This window comes from Myotis myotis, unplaced genomic scaffold (genome assembly GCF_014108235.1).
Source record: "Myotis myotis isolate mMyoMyo1 unplaced genomic scaffold, mMyoMyo1.p scaffold_m19_p_7, whole genome shotgun sequence".
Taxonomy (NCBI): domain Eukaryota; kingdom Metazoa; phylum Chordata; class Mammalia; order Chiroptera; family Vespertilionidae; genus Myotis; species Myotis myotis.
In genome coordinates, this window is record NW_023416379.1 from 12,355,068 (window position 1) to 12,368,562 (window position 13,495).

Consider the following 13,495-nt stretch of genomic DNA (forward strand, 5'->3'; position numbering starts at 1 on the left):
ACAGAGATACTGAACTAGGAACTGTAGTCCTACAGACGTGGCCCTAGGGGTAGAGGGAAGGAACGGAGGAAGAAGCTTGACTACTTACGCTTACATTTCTGTAACTCCGGAACTTTTTACAAGCAGGGCTATAGCTTACATTAGTAATTAAGTCAGATAATGATCCTATCTAGGTCTGGTCTTTATAAGCTCAGTGCACACTGCGGCTTTATTAACTCTGGGCTGGGGCACGATGGAAGCGAGTGTCTGTTTACTCACTGCAGGCTCATTGTTCGGAGGAACCCAGCACGGATGATGGAAGCAAATTGCAAAATCACTCAGCAGAAACTGGAGAACGTTGTCAATGAGTTGGAAAATTGTTCTGAGCGATTTCTGATGAAGGGTAGTGACTGGGCTGAAGCTGAGAAATTTGAACTGCCTTGCTGTCTTCTGATTATGAGAGCTGAAATTATTAAAGTTTAAAATTACATAAGCAGACAGACGGTTTTCTCACTCTTAAATGACAAATGTAAGTCCCACACAAATAATTGAAGGTTATAAGGAGTTGTATCTGAAACCTACCTACATTACACTATAAATATTTTGAAAAGTGAATTCAATTTAATATAAAAATACTAAAGGTGATGTTTTAATAATTTTTATATTTGATTTGTTTACATAAGGTTTCACCCAAAGGCTGGGTGAACAACCTTTCCACCCAATCACTTAAAAATCGGTTAGAGTTGACACCGATGACTTCATCTTACATTAGCTTCCTGCCTAAATATATTTCCGAACAAATTACTGCAGACAACCTCCGTGTTAAAACAGCTTTCGTGCAAACACAATCTCTCAAACAAGTGCGAAGGAGCTACACTTGAAAATTCATCCCTCGTCATTAATTTCCAAAGTCAAGGACACTTGGCTAAGCCCCGGCCCAGATCTCAAGAGAGAAAAGGGCACAGGTCGGCGGTGGACAAGGCTTGTGCTCACAGCCAGCCTCACACATGCTCCTCCACCCAGTCGCCCAGGAGGCTGGTTCCGTCTGGGCTGGGCTGCTGACCACCCCGCCGGCCAGGCCTGATTCTTCTCCCAGCCGCCCTGCAGCTTTCTTCTGTGGATTAACCAGAACATTTTCAAAACCAGATCAAATAATTGCTATTCAGAAAGGGCAGGTCCACCCATGTTTAGAGACAGTTAAAGAGCTGAAGTTCATGGAAAAAAATTGATAGATATCTCAAATGACAAGATATTATGGAAATATTTTATTTCAATTCTGTCCTTTTAAAGCTGAAGAAACCAAGTCCCTGAGAGCTATGTGACTGGCCAGAACCAAATGGTTATTTTGTGGTCAATGTATCGCTAGGCAGAAAGAGATTATCTTTACCTAGATATTTTGGGAACATTTTGGTGATATAAAAACATGATTATATAAAAATGTAGTAATTCATATCACATACCTTATTAGGTAACCAAACAATGATAAGTTGCAGTTTCTTGGCTTCTGTTTTTTATACTAAGGCTTAAATATTATTTTATTCATTAGGGAAATCTTCATCACCGATTATATGCCAGGCACTGTTCAGTTGGGGGGGCGGGGGGTGGAGGACCATTGGAGAGTTTTGAGCACAGAAGTGATGTGATCTGATTTATTTCAAAGGACCACTCGAGTTGCTGTGTGGAGAATAGACCATGAGGCACAGATGGGAGGTCAGCAAAGGGGAAGCAGGCAAAGCAGTGAGGAGGCGGCTTGCACCAAGGTGGAAGTGGAAGGAATGCTATTTTGAAGGAAGAGTCAGCAGGATTTGCTGCTAATGCACTGGGTATGAGTGTGAGAGGAAGGAGTGAGTCAGCCATATTCCAAAATATTTGGCTTCTGAAAATACAGCAACTGAAAGAGTGCAATTGCCATGAACTGATATGGAGAGAACCAGAAAATTAAGGATTGAGGGGATAAAATCTGCAATTCAGTTTTGGACATATTGTTTGAAAATGCTAGAAGATATTCAAGAGTGATATGAATCAGCACGATCAGACCTAAGCAAGTGGGGTTTAGAGGAAATACTGGGTTATGTATTTTCTCACTCCAATTTTGAAGCAAAGAGCTTAATTATAGCTAATTATCACCCCTAAAGTCTCTAATAAAGCATTTCTCACTAGAGTGTTAGTAACTACTATATTCTACTGATTCAACTAATACTTTATTTATTAGGAGACAGATACTATTATAGGTTCTGGGGGGTTTAAAGATGACTATGGTCCTTGTTCTGGGTGCCTAGATGTAGAGGAAGGGAAAGAAAATAAACAAAAGTCTACATCATTATAAATGCTGTAAGAGTTTGCCCAACATGCTAACAAAAACCCAGAAGCAGACTCAGTTAACTATCCCGGGAAGGCAGAGTTAGTGTTTGAGTGGTCTTAGGGTTGTGTATGTGTTTTTCAGACAGGCAAGGGTGGGACGAGCATTCCAGGCGAAGAAAACATGCACTGGGTGCCAGGACAGGGCTGGGCAGAGCTCATGCAGGACCCTGGTGCCTTATGGCCAAAGCCCAGGCTGTGTGGGAACGGAGGCTGTTAATAGCCAGGATGAAGAGAAAGCAGTGGGTGTGGAGTGCGGAACATATGATGTGCTGGGCTGCTATGCTACCCCATAAAGGAAGAGGGGGCAAACACAGGCAGGATGAGTAAAGACACACACATCCGTCCACGAGGGCCCAGCTGTGCTCGGCTGAGCTGCGTTAATCTCCTGGCGGCAGAGGAGGTGGCCCTGCTGTCTGGGAGGGAGGGTCCGGTGCCAGGAGCTGACAATGTCATGAAAGGGTGCCCTTCAGAGGGTTGTCTATGGCTGCTGAGAACAGGGCCAGCTGTTGGCGGGGGTGGGTAGGAGGGGGGGGGGCAGAGAAAGAGCAGGCACGCCCCGGAGAGGCCTTGGCCCCCATCTGAGAGGAAGGAGAGCCACCAGCGAACTTTAGTTCCAAGAGGCCCGTGATGAGATTTTCCCAAGGGGCCACTCCTTCCCAGGAGACTGACAGGGACTGGTGCTTCAATGCAGAGAAATTCATCACGTTTGATAGAAGTACATCAATGGATCACAAAGCCTGTGCAGAGAACACTGGGGCGGGCGGCCCTCAGACCATGTCACAGTGAAAGGCTAACTACCTACTCTTCTATTATGTAAGATCAGGCTGAAAACATGTGGTTTCTGTCCAGTTTTAGCCTTTGAGAATCACAAAAGAAATGCTTTTACTTAGGATATTTTAGAAATATGGAATGTCTGCAAATATTTGTCAATTTTAAGCAAAGTGTTAAGATTTAAATAAACACTATATAAAGGATCATCTATTAAAATTATGTTCATGATGGAGTGTGTGTGTGTGTGTGTGGGTGTGTGTGTGTGTGGGCACTGATGGAAAAAAGGAAAAATCTAGGGTTGTAAGAGGATAATCTCTCCCATTCATGTTTCACAGGAGCCATTCTGCATTGATAGAGTAGGCCACTTGTTCTTATCCATGAAGTCGAATGGTGTGGCTGCAGAGTGTGGACAAGGTACCTACGTGGATTGTGCACTTCTGAGCACGGGAGGCCTGGGTATACAACTGTGCCTGGGTTTCTTTAGAACTCAGTCGAAATTCCACCTGGTTATTTCTGGAAACCTTGTACAAGAGGATACACGTGATCTAGCTGTTTTCTCAAGGACAGGAAGTGGGAACCAACAGACAGGAAAGAGTGAGTACAAGCTGCATTATTCACCCGTAATCCCCTAAAGCCTGTAGCAGAAAGCCACCCGGGAAAGGCTTTCTCCTTCTGGAAAATCACCACAACATCATCACGATCCCGTATTCCCTTGCCAAGAGTGATCTGAATTTCTGAAAGTAGTAGATGAACATGGTGGCTCCTTCATCTGATCGCCTGCCTGCTCTGGCTAGACTCTTGTGTTTATGGAGTCACTACCCTGCATGTGAAAAGCTTGGTTCACACCATGTGACACCAGTCATCAATTTCTACCATTCGGGTGAGTTGCCAAGTAGACTACTCACCCAGGCTCTTTGGAGGTGGAAGTGACTACTGGTTTAGGGGAGATGGTGGAAGTTTATAACAGAAGAACTCTACAACTTTAAAGCTAAATAATCCTCACCTCTCTCTCTCTGCAAGTCCCTTGGTCTCTCCATTTTGCTGTTCATCTTTTCTTCCTCATCAGCATCCTCCTTCCTACAGGCATAAAATAAATAAATAAACATTATTAGTATGATGAAGAATTTTAAAATTTCCCTGTTGTAATATGCAGAATAATTTTCTATCTCCATTCTCTCCCTTGAAACTCAGCTGCAAACTGCATTATTTATTGGAGACTCTAAGGAAGCTCTTATGCCCAGGAATGGGCCTGGCCCTCTTGACCAAATAAGTCCTTAGACAAAAGCTCAGAGACTAGCAGTAGATATCTCTGCCTGCAAAATTATAGCTAAATGCTATATTCTTTTCTGTGCCTTTTCATCATTTTTCAACATTTTTACTGTACTTTTTATGCAGGTACAAATAATCAAATGCTTTGAAATGTTCTGGGAAAATAAATCTAGTCTTTTGTGGAAAATTGTTTCTTGGAGAGCATGTATGGAAAGGGGATTTGAAGAAAGCTGAAGTTGATGTTAAGAGTGGGGGTCAACAAACTTTACCTATGAAGGCCCAAAGAGTAAATATTTTAGGTTTTGTGGGTCCCACGGTCTGTGTCACAGCTATTGGACTCTGCCATTGTTCAGAAAGCAGCCATAGATCACACACGAATGAGTGTGACTGTGTTCCAACAAAATTTTATTTACAAAAACAGGTGGCAAACCAGACTTGGCCCACAAGCTGTAGTTTGCCAACCCCTGCTAAGAGGATGTGTCAAATGTGGAACACGTTATACATGAACTTCATAAGAGCATGAGGGAACACCTCAAAAACAGGAAAGTTGAGATGATGTGGTTAAACAATTGTGTAGCTTCCATAAAACGTAATTTTTTCTCTTATTAGTATATTTTAGAAAGTTTAGAAAGATAAAATGTTTGGCTCCTTTAATAACTTAAAGAAGTTTAAAAGGAACTGGGAGAGTAGAATGCTAGAACTGAGAGAAAAGCTAAGTTGGATTAGAGAAAATAAATCAGGTAGAGAAAAACTTGGTGAACGGGGAGAGACAGTGTGGGGCGAAGACTACCGACATGGTCTCAGTTACCCTGGGTGCATGTCCAGCCTCTGGTAGGAACTCTTTGATGATCAAGTCAGTTTAACTTCTGAGGCACCCAGTGCTCTTTCTTGTAAATGATAAAAGAGTTGCACTATATGAATCTAATGTCCTCTCCTGCTCTAGGATTCCATGAGGAGTTAACTCAGAATCTTATGGAGAATAGAAATGAACACTGGAAAATATTTTCTCCCTTTTTACCCTTAAGATTTAATAAACACATTGAGTGTTGCTTGCAGGCCAGGTGGTTGCCCCTACATTATCTTACTTCACACGCCCAATAACCAACACTTTTTTCTTCCTTGGACCTGTCCAGTTGAGCCTAGTGGTTGGGTATCCTTATTGAGATCTTCTCATATAGAACCTGGACCTCTCAGAAGTTAAATAACTGACTTGGCTACCCAAATAGTAAGTGGTAGAACTGAGAGTCAAACTTTAGGCCCACTATGTCAGGCTGCATCATTTATTCCACTCAGTCATAGTTGCATACCTTTTTTTTTCCAGGAAAGGAAAAAATAGACATTGAAAGGCAAATGGGAACTTTCTTCTGAGTGCACAAATGAAAGAAGTCAGTAGGAAGTTTTCAAAATTTATACTGGAAGTACATACCATTGAGGGAAACCTTTAACAGCAAGATTAGGTTTGGCGGGAGTTAAAGGTACTTTTCTATGGAGGCCTAAAAGAGAAACGGAGTGGGAGAGGGCTGGGTGTTGAAAAGGACGTAAAGGAGGACACAGAAGTCAGTCCCAGTCTGCTACCTGAATGACTTGGAAAGGAGCAAAGTCCTCCAAAGGAGAGGGACCTGCATCCTCCGAGTGCCTTTGCCCCATCTGGGAGGGCCTCCCTGCATCTGTCACTGTGCCTTACAAGGAAATGGACAGTGCACCTGGGGACAAACTGCTTTTCCTACTGCCTTCTGACTCCAGCTAGTCCCCTAATGAAGACCAATAATTAGTTTAGACTCACGGAGTCAGGGCAGAGGGAGGAGGGGCTGCTGCCCGGCTCAAGAAGGAAGTTGGTATCACCTTTGAACATGACTGCAGACACAGCAGAGGCCAGTGACAAACCAAGATTTTGGGTTTTAGTTACTGGCCTTTCCAGTGAAAGAACTCATTGTATCTTAGCCCTGGGGTTTGGTTGGGAAACATGTTCTTCTTTTATATTTACATCGAGCGCGCGTGTGTGTGTGTGTGTGTGTGTGTGTGTGTGTGTGTGTGTTTACTTTCCAATCACAAAGGGCCCATTTATCATCACTAAGGAAAACAGGAGAGAGCATTACAGGACATGGACAGCACTGTGCCCAGGAAATTGCATTCTTGTCTGGATCCAGACAGCTCCGGTGGACAAAGAAGGCTTAGCTGCTCGCAGCTGTTGATGTGTCTTTTGAAACATCCGGATGAGGTCTAGTTGGCCAGAAGAAAAGTGAGTCACGGTAGGATGAACGAAGCGAGGTCATGGGGATGGAAGATGGATGAAATAAGCAGGAAGACAGTTATCCTCTCAGCCAATGGATTCATAGGCCCTGTCCAATATTCTCAACTTAAGACATTCTGCTGAGGGTTTGGGGCAAGGTCTGTGGGTCGGTCAGTCCGGCTCTCTGTCTTCGCTGTCTCACCTGTCCCCCACCATCTTTTTCCATAGGGAGTCTTACAAAGGTGGCGTGCACTGAGAGTCCAAGCTGTTTTACCAGCTGAAATCCCCCACTGTGTCAACATAAAAACTCATTATGTCTGCTTTTAGGAACCACAGCATTTTAGTAAAGCTTGCCCGCCTGGCACGTTAGGATGAGCTTTTGAGATTGAAGACTAATTTCTACTTCAATACCTTGTGTTTTAAAACCCTCATATCATCCTTGTCCTTTAGTACCTTTTCAGGATAGGGATCAAGCAGGACAAGTCAGGGGACACATTTGTATTCAATCACATTACAGGTGTTTGGTCAAGAGTTTAAAATTGGGGGAGAATAAACAATTAGCCAAATATTGACCAGCCATGTTCAGGTGAGTACACGGCAACTATGGAGGCATGGGAAAATCCTGGTTAGAAGCCACATGTGGCAAATGGAAAGGGAAAGGATAATTTCCCAGGTAAAAAGGGTCCTGCCCTGGCTGGGTGGTTCAGTTGGTTCGAGCGCTGTCCTGTACACCAAAAAGTTGAGGGTTTTATTCCCATTTAGGGCATATACCTAGGTGGTGGGTTCAATTCCCAATCGCGGCATGTGCAGGAGGCAACCAATAGATGTTTCTTTCTCACATCAATGTTGCTCTCTCTCTTTCTCTCTCCCTCTCTCTCAAATCAATGAACATATTCTCAGGTGAGGATTAAAAAAAGGGTCCAGCTGAGAGTCATGGACTCCCCTGGTAGTGGTACTGAACAAGGAAAGGCATTTAAATGCTTTCTTGGAAGGAGTCACTGTACAGCTTTCCAACCCTTTGGGGGCTTCTCTCTTCACAGATCTTGGTAAAGGGAAACCCAGGATCAGCGCTCACCCTCCCTTTCTCTCTCTTTAAGATAGCACCTGTAATAGAAAGTTAACTTAATCCTGTGACCTACTCCCCAATACCTCCATTTCACCTGATTTATCTGAGTCCTTTTGGATGACAAGGTTGAATCAGGAGAGGACAGAACCAGAATTCCCTGAGGAGAATATCTTCATGGCTTCACTCTCTTGACCTGAAAAGAGGCAGCAAAAGAAAAAAGTGAAACCAAGTGTCCTACCATACAGCACATTTTAGGGGAGAGGCAGCTTCTAGTGTCAGTGATGATTTTGTGTCTACAAAGCACAGCTGCTCTCATGCCCGTTCTAAAGGGAAGAGACTCAGTTGTCCTTAAGCTGTGGTCCAATATTTGCAGGTCTAGGCTGAAGACGTGTGCTAAAATTCTGGTTACACTAGAAAAAACATATTTTGACTCAACATTTAAAAAGTTAACCTTGACAATGCCTTAAAAAAGTAGTAAACCTCTTAGCACTGAAAATGCTCAAACAAAATGCCCATCTGGTTTGTATAAACTGGGGAAAGCTAAGCTGAAGTAACAAACGCACCCAAAAGATTCAGGGACTTAAAAAATACGGTTTTGTTTGTTTGTTTCTTCAGGCAATAGTCCAAAGTAGGTATGCAGGGACCCAGTTTGATGACTAATCTAGTATTTTTCTGGATGGTCCATCCCCGTGACCTACCTGGCTAAGGGGAAAAAGCATCCTGGGAAAACCCACCCATGGGAAGTGGCCCACACCTCCACTGCCCCCATTGCATTGGCCATAACGAGCTGCCAGGGGGTCTGGGAAGTACGTTACAGCTCACTAGTCACAGCCTCGCTCGGCACTTCCAATCCCTACAGTCAGTGGATAGCAGGAGGCGTGTGTTTGGGGAGGTAGCTGGAAATCTTTGGTATCATGCCCTGGAGTCAGACTAAAATAGTTTGAAACGTGGTGCAGCAATTCTATAGCTATGGTACTTTTAGGTGAATCATTTCACCTCTCTGAAATATTGTTTCCTCATCTGGAAAATGGAAGAAGGAAACTTGGCAACATCTAGGTCATCTGTGTGGAAATAAAAGGGAAAAACCGATGTATTTCAGAGCACTGGGTTATTAGGCCAACTCTCTGTTGTTGTTGTGATGGGAATCTAAGTGTAAATGCACCCAAATGGTAAACATCACCAGCACACTCTACGTCTGTGAGCAAATGACAAAGTCGAGGCAAAAGGCAGCAAGAGGGTTTCAGGTTAGGAGTGAAAACGGAACCTCTGAACACAGATGTCAGAAAGTAGAAGGGAAGGGAGGATGCAGGGATGGGCTATTGAAGAGAACGAGAGAGCCACTTTGTCTAGATCAGTGGTCGGCAAACTGTGGCTCTAGAGCCACATGCGGCTCTTTGGCCCCTTGAGTGTGGCCACAAAGTTTCAATCGCACTGTATGTGCACGCCCGCACGTGGTATTTTGTGGAAGAGCCACGCTCAAGGGGCCGCAGTTTGCTGACCACTGGTCTAGATAACCTTAGAAGAAGATGTGATTCTTATTTCCTTGGGGGTGGGTTTGAAAAAACCACAAACTCACTTACAAAGAGGGCTTCACTGAAGGTCATTTCTCCAAGTCCCTTCTAGATCTAGTTATTTCCCTCGAGGTGGCCTTGGACTGTGCAGGCATCACCAAATGCAGGAACAGCTGAGCATCTTTTCATAGAAAAACTTAAAATTGTTTACCTTTCCGGATCCTAATAGTATAGAGAAAAGGGAGTATATATCAGAGGCCGGAAAGCTGGAGACATCTGTAGACCATGCAAAGCAGTCGTCTTCAATAACATACCTGCTGAGTCACAGCTCCAGGGAAAGTGCTGAATGCAGTCGAAGGTCTGTGTGAGCTGCCAGCTCCTCGCTGTTCTTAGCATGGCTTGACAAAAAAAACAAAACAAAAACAGAACTCAGTAAATTGGTTGCTTTGCAAACAGAAATGGAAGGAAATAGAAAAGGTACAGAAATGTATAGTTTCCCATTCACTCACTTGTTCATTCGTTAAACAAATTTGTCTCAGGCATTTGGAATGAACATCGATGCACTAAACACACAAAGAACTTATGTTCCAGTTGGTGAGGCACGCAATAAGCAATAAATGCAATGAATTATAGACATTGGAAAATAGCAAGTGTTACGGAAAACAAAACAGCAGAGGACAGTGAGATTGGGGAGGGGGATGTGAACAGTATGTGATTTTGAATAGAATGGTCCTAGTAGGCCTTACTGAGAAGGCAACATTTGAATGAAGACTTGGAGGTGGGGGAGTTCGATGTATAGAAAAAGCATGTTCCAGGAAGGGGGATCAACAGGGCAAGGGCCTGAGTTGAGGAAGTGCCTGGGTCATATCCAGAGGGCTCCTGGGGGAGGGTCAGAGGATATGACAGCCTCAGCGATCTCCCAGTGGTCATCCTCCTCCCAGGGAAGAATGAGAACAAGGTGGGAAAATAGCTGTTTTTCCCCAGGAACATAAAGCATGAGAATAAGATCCCCCTATAAGTATCATAATTATTAAAGTGCACGATAGGAATATCTTTAATTTTAGAACAGAATAATTCATTACACACCTTTTAAAATCCCATTTTAAAGTGAATTATATAACAAGAATTAGGTAATTCTTATGTTCACAATATTCTTTCTTGCTTAACCAATGTATTTCTCTGAGAGGCAGCATAATGTCATAGGAAAGCAGCCTCAGTTTGGGGGATCAGACTTAAATCTGTTTCTAATCTTGACCTTTCTATCTACTAGCTGTGTAAGATACTTAACAGCTTTAAACTTCAACTTCCTGCCCAGAAGAGAGGAGTGGTGATACTGGATAAATGTGATAGCGCATGGTAGATAAATATTACAGTGTTCATACCATAGAATGCACCCTCAAGGTTAGTTTTTTCTTAAAGCAGGGGAAACCATGTCAGTGTGGAATGTCTGCTCTCCGCTATCCTTGAAAGAAGCTCTCCTCCCTGAAACACCGGCTCTTATATATGAAATGCAGTTTGCCAAAGTTGAAAGAAGAAACGTTGCTTTCCACTCAGATGCCCTTGGCTTCATTTGTGGGCTTTTGAGAGCTCGGTGACCTCCAGCACTATACCACTGATGAAGCATAGTGTGCGAGAATTCGGTGCAATGATGAGAAGAATCATCTCATAAAAGAAGCTATTCTTGTGATGTCTTCAGCCCTCGCTCAAAGTCTTGTGGTTTCCAATAGATCAAACAAAGCCTGGGGTAAAAATAAAACCTTGATGGAGATTTGTCCGCAGAAGCCAACTTGCTAGAAGGCTACATTTCTCAATGATTTTATGGTCTGGTATTTCAGTTATATGCTATCAATTACTCATTTTTCTAACACCAGAGCACTGACTCAGAGCTCTTACTAATTATGAGAGATGCTGTGAAGAATGAGAAGGGGATTTCAAATGCTTTGATTAAAATGACATTCACAGAATTGACATTTAAGTGACTAATTTGGTTCTTTTTCCATACTATAAGCTCATTCATATTTTGTACCGGTATATGAAAAGAGATTTGGAGAATTTCAGGAGCAAAATCACCACCATGGGTAGCAGTCTATTTTAAAATAAAACCTTTAGTGTTCAAAGAAAAAAATCCCTGTTGCTATGCAGAGAGCTTTATTTTTAAATCATATGAACATATCATTGGATTAGAGTAAACTGCTTTAAAACAGCCTTTGACATTCTTCAGCATTTCCCTGCAGTGATTTATACCTTTGTATAATGTAGTAGAGCAGAAAAAAAGAAGACTTAGGAGTTTCAAAGTTCTGGGTTTTATTCCCAGATCAGCTGGTTGTTTGATCTTGGGCAAAAGAACCTGTTTTCTCAAATGCAATGTAAGGACAACTCATAATATTGTTCTACAGATTTAACAAGAACATTCTTTTGAAAACATCTACTATTGGTATTGGTGTCTAGTAAGCAATACATGGTAGCTATATTTCTATGAACAGTCATCATAATTCCTTTGATCCTACTTTTGAAGATCATTTCCGGTCTTCTGCAAAGCTACGTGAAACTTGAGTCAAATAACATACATTCTGGAGAGAGATACTTATAGCTAGGGAAAAGTGAAGCAAAAGAAAATGGAATAGCATTTTTTAAAGCTACCTACTATTATTGCATGATTATTATGTGCCAGACAATATGCTGAGACATTTATATGAGTTATTGCTCACAATAAAATTTTTTCTTTTTTTAAATTGAGATGTAATTGATATAAATCATTTTAAATTGTATAATTCAGTGGTTTTTGGTATATTCACATTTACATTGTTAAACCATCACCACTATCTAATTCCAAAACATTAGCAGTCATTCCCTATCCCCCTCTATCCCATGTTCTGGTAACCACTAATCTACTTTCTATCTCTAAATTTGCCTGCTCTGAACATTTTATATAAAGGAATCATATAATGTGTGACCTTTTGTGGCTGAATACTCTCTCAGCATGTTTTCCAGATTCATCCATGTTGTAGTGTGTGTCAGGGCTTCATCATTTTTAAGGCTGAATAATATTGCATTATATGGATATCCCACATTGTGTTTATCCATTCATCAGTTGATGGCATAATAACACTTTACAATTGAGGATACTGAGACAGAAAGTTTAAGAAAATTTGCCAGAGATCACACAGTACGTGTCCAGGCAAGGACTTAAAGCCAGATTTTTTTTTCTTAAATCTAGAATTAATATTCTTAATCATTTCACCTTATTATATCAAAGTTTTAATATTTAAATGGAGAGAGAGAGAGAGAGAGAGAGAGAAGGAACATATGTCCATGGCCTTGTTTTTCTATTGTTTATGTCCTTCTTAATGGTTTAGAGGTATTCTTAATATAAATATTATTCTGATACTAATTTTTGGTGGTGGTGTGTATTATAAATATTGTATTTTGCTTCATAGCTTGTCTTTTTACTTTCTTGAATGTGTCTTGATAAATAAAACTTCTTAACTTTAACATGTTAATGGTCAAATGTATCAATATCTTATAGATATAATTTTTGTGTCTTGTTTAGGTCGAGACCCACCCCGAACCCAAGGTTGAAAACATATTCACTTATATATTCTAATACAAACATAAATTTTCCTTCTTTATATTCAAGTACTTAATCTATCTGAAGTTGATTTTGGTAGGAAATGCAGAAGGGTTCTAATTTTATCCAAACATTATTCCACCCATGTATTTAATAGAAGAACTGCTCATGGCAACTGAATATTTGAAATGATATTCAACTTCATTAGCAATGGAGGAAATGCAAACCAAGGACACAATATGACAGCATATTATATTCTTTAAATAAAATGGTTAAAGCCACTTGGAAAAGAGTTTGGATTATAAAGTTGAACATACACACCCTTTGCAAGCAGTAACTCCACAGGAGAGCTATCCTTAACACCTTCACACGTGTTCATAATCAAACATACAAACAACCCAAGAACCCATGTTGGGAGACATGAGCAATTGTGAATAAACAGTGAATAAACAGTGGAATGTTCACCAAATAGAATACGATGCCACAGTCAGAATGAATGAATTACAGAGACAATATTATGAATGAATCTTAGCAAAAAGTGGGGGAAAGTAAGTCCTTGAAGATAACATCACTTTTATACTCATTTTTGTAAATTTAAAAATAATTCTAATCAAAAAGAAAACAAGGAAATTCCACACTATGGAGCCAATATATTCCCTTTCTTGCATGAACAATAAGCATTTTTTCACCTTGAGTAACTCTGTTAGGTAAAATGCCACACAATTTTATCAAATATTCAT

General features: G+C 41.3%; 1 long non-coding RNA gene across 1 annotated transcript; it reads right to left on the reverse strand.

Annotated features, from left to right (window-relative positions):
• Positions 1 to 365: 365 nt before the first annotated feature.
• Positions 366 to 9,587, reverse strand: LOC118660652. The gene is made up of 5 exons (XR_004969005.1): positions 9,502 to 9,587; positions 9,257 to 9,409; positions 7,771 to 7,869; positions 4,115 to 4,188; positions 366 to 442 (listed from the first exon to the last, which is right to left on the reverse strand). It is a non-coding gene; the product is annotated as an uncharacterized LOC118660652 (long non-coding RNA).
• Between the last annotated feature and the right edge of the window lie 3,908 nt (positions 9,588 to 13,495).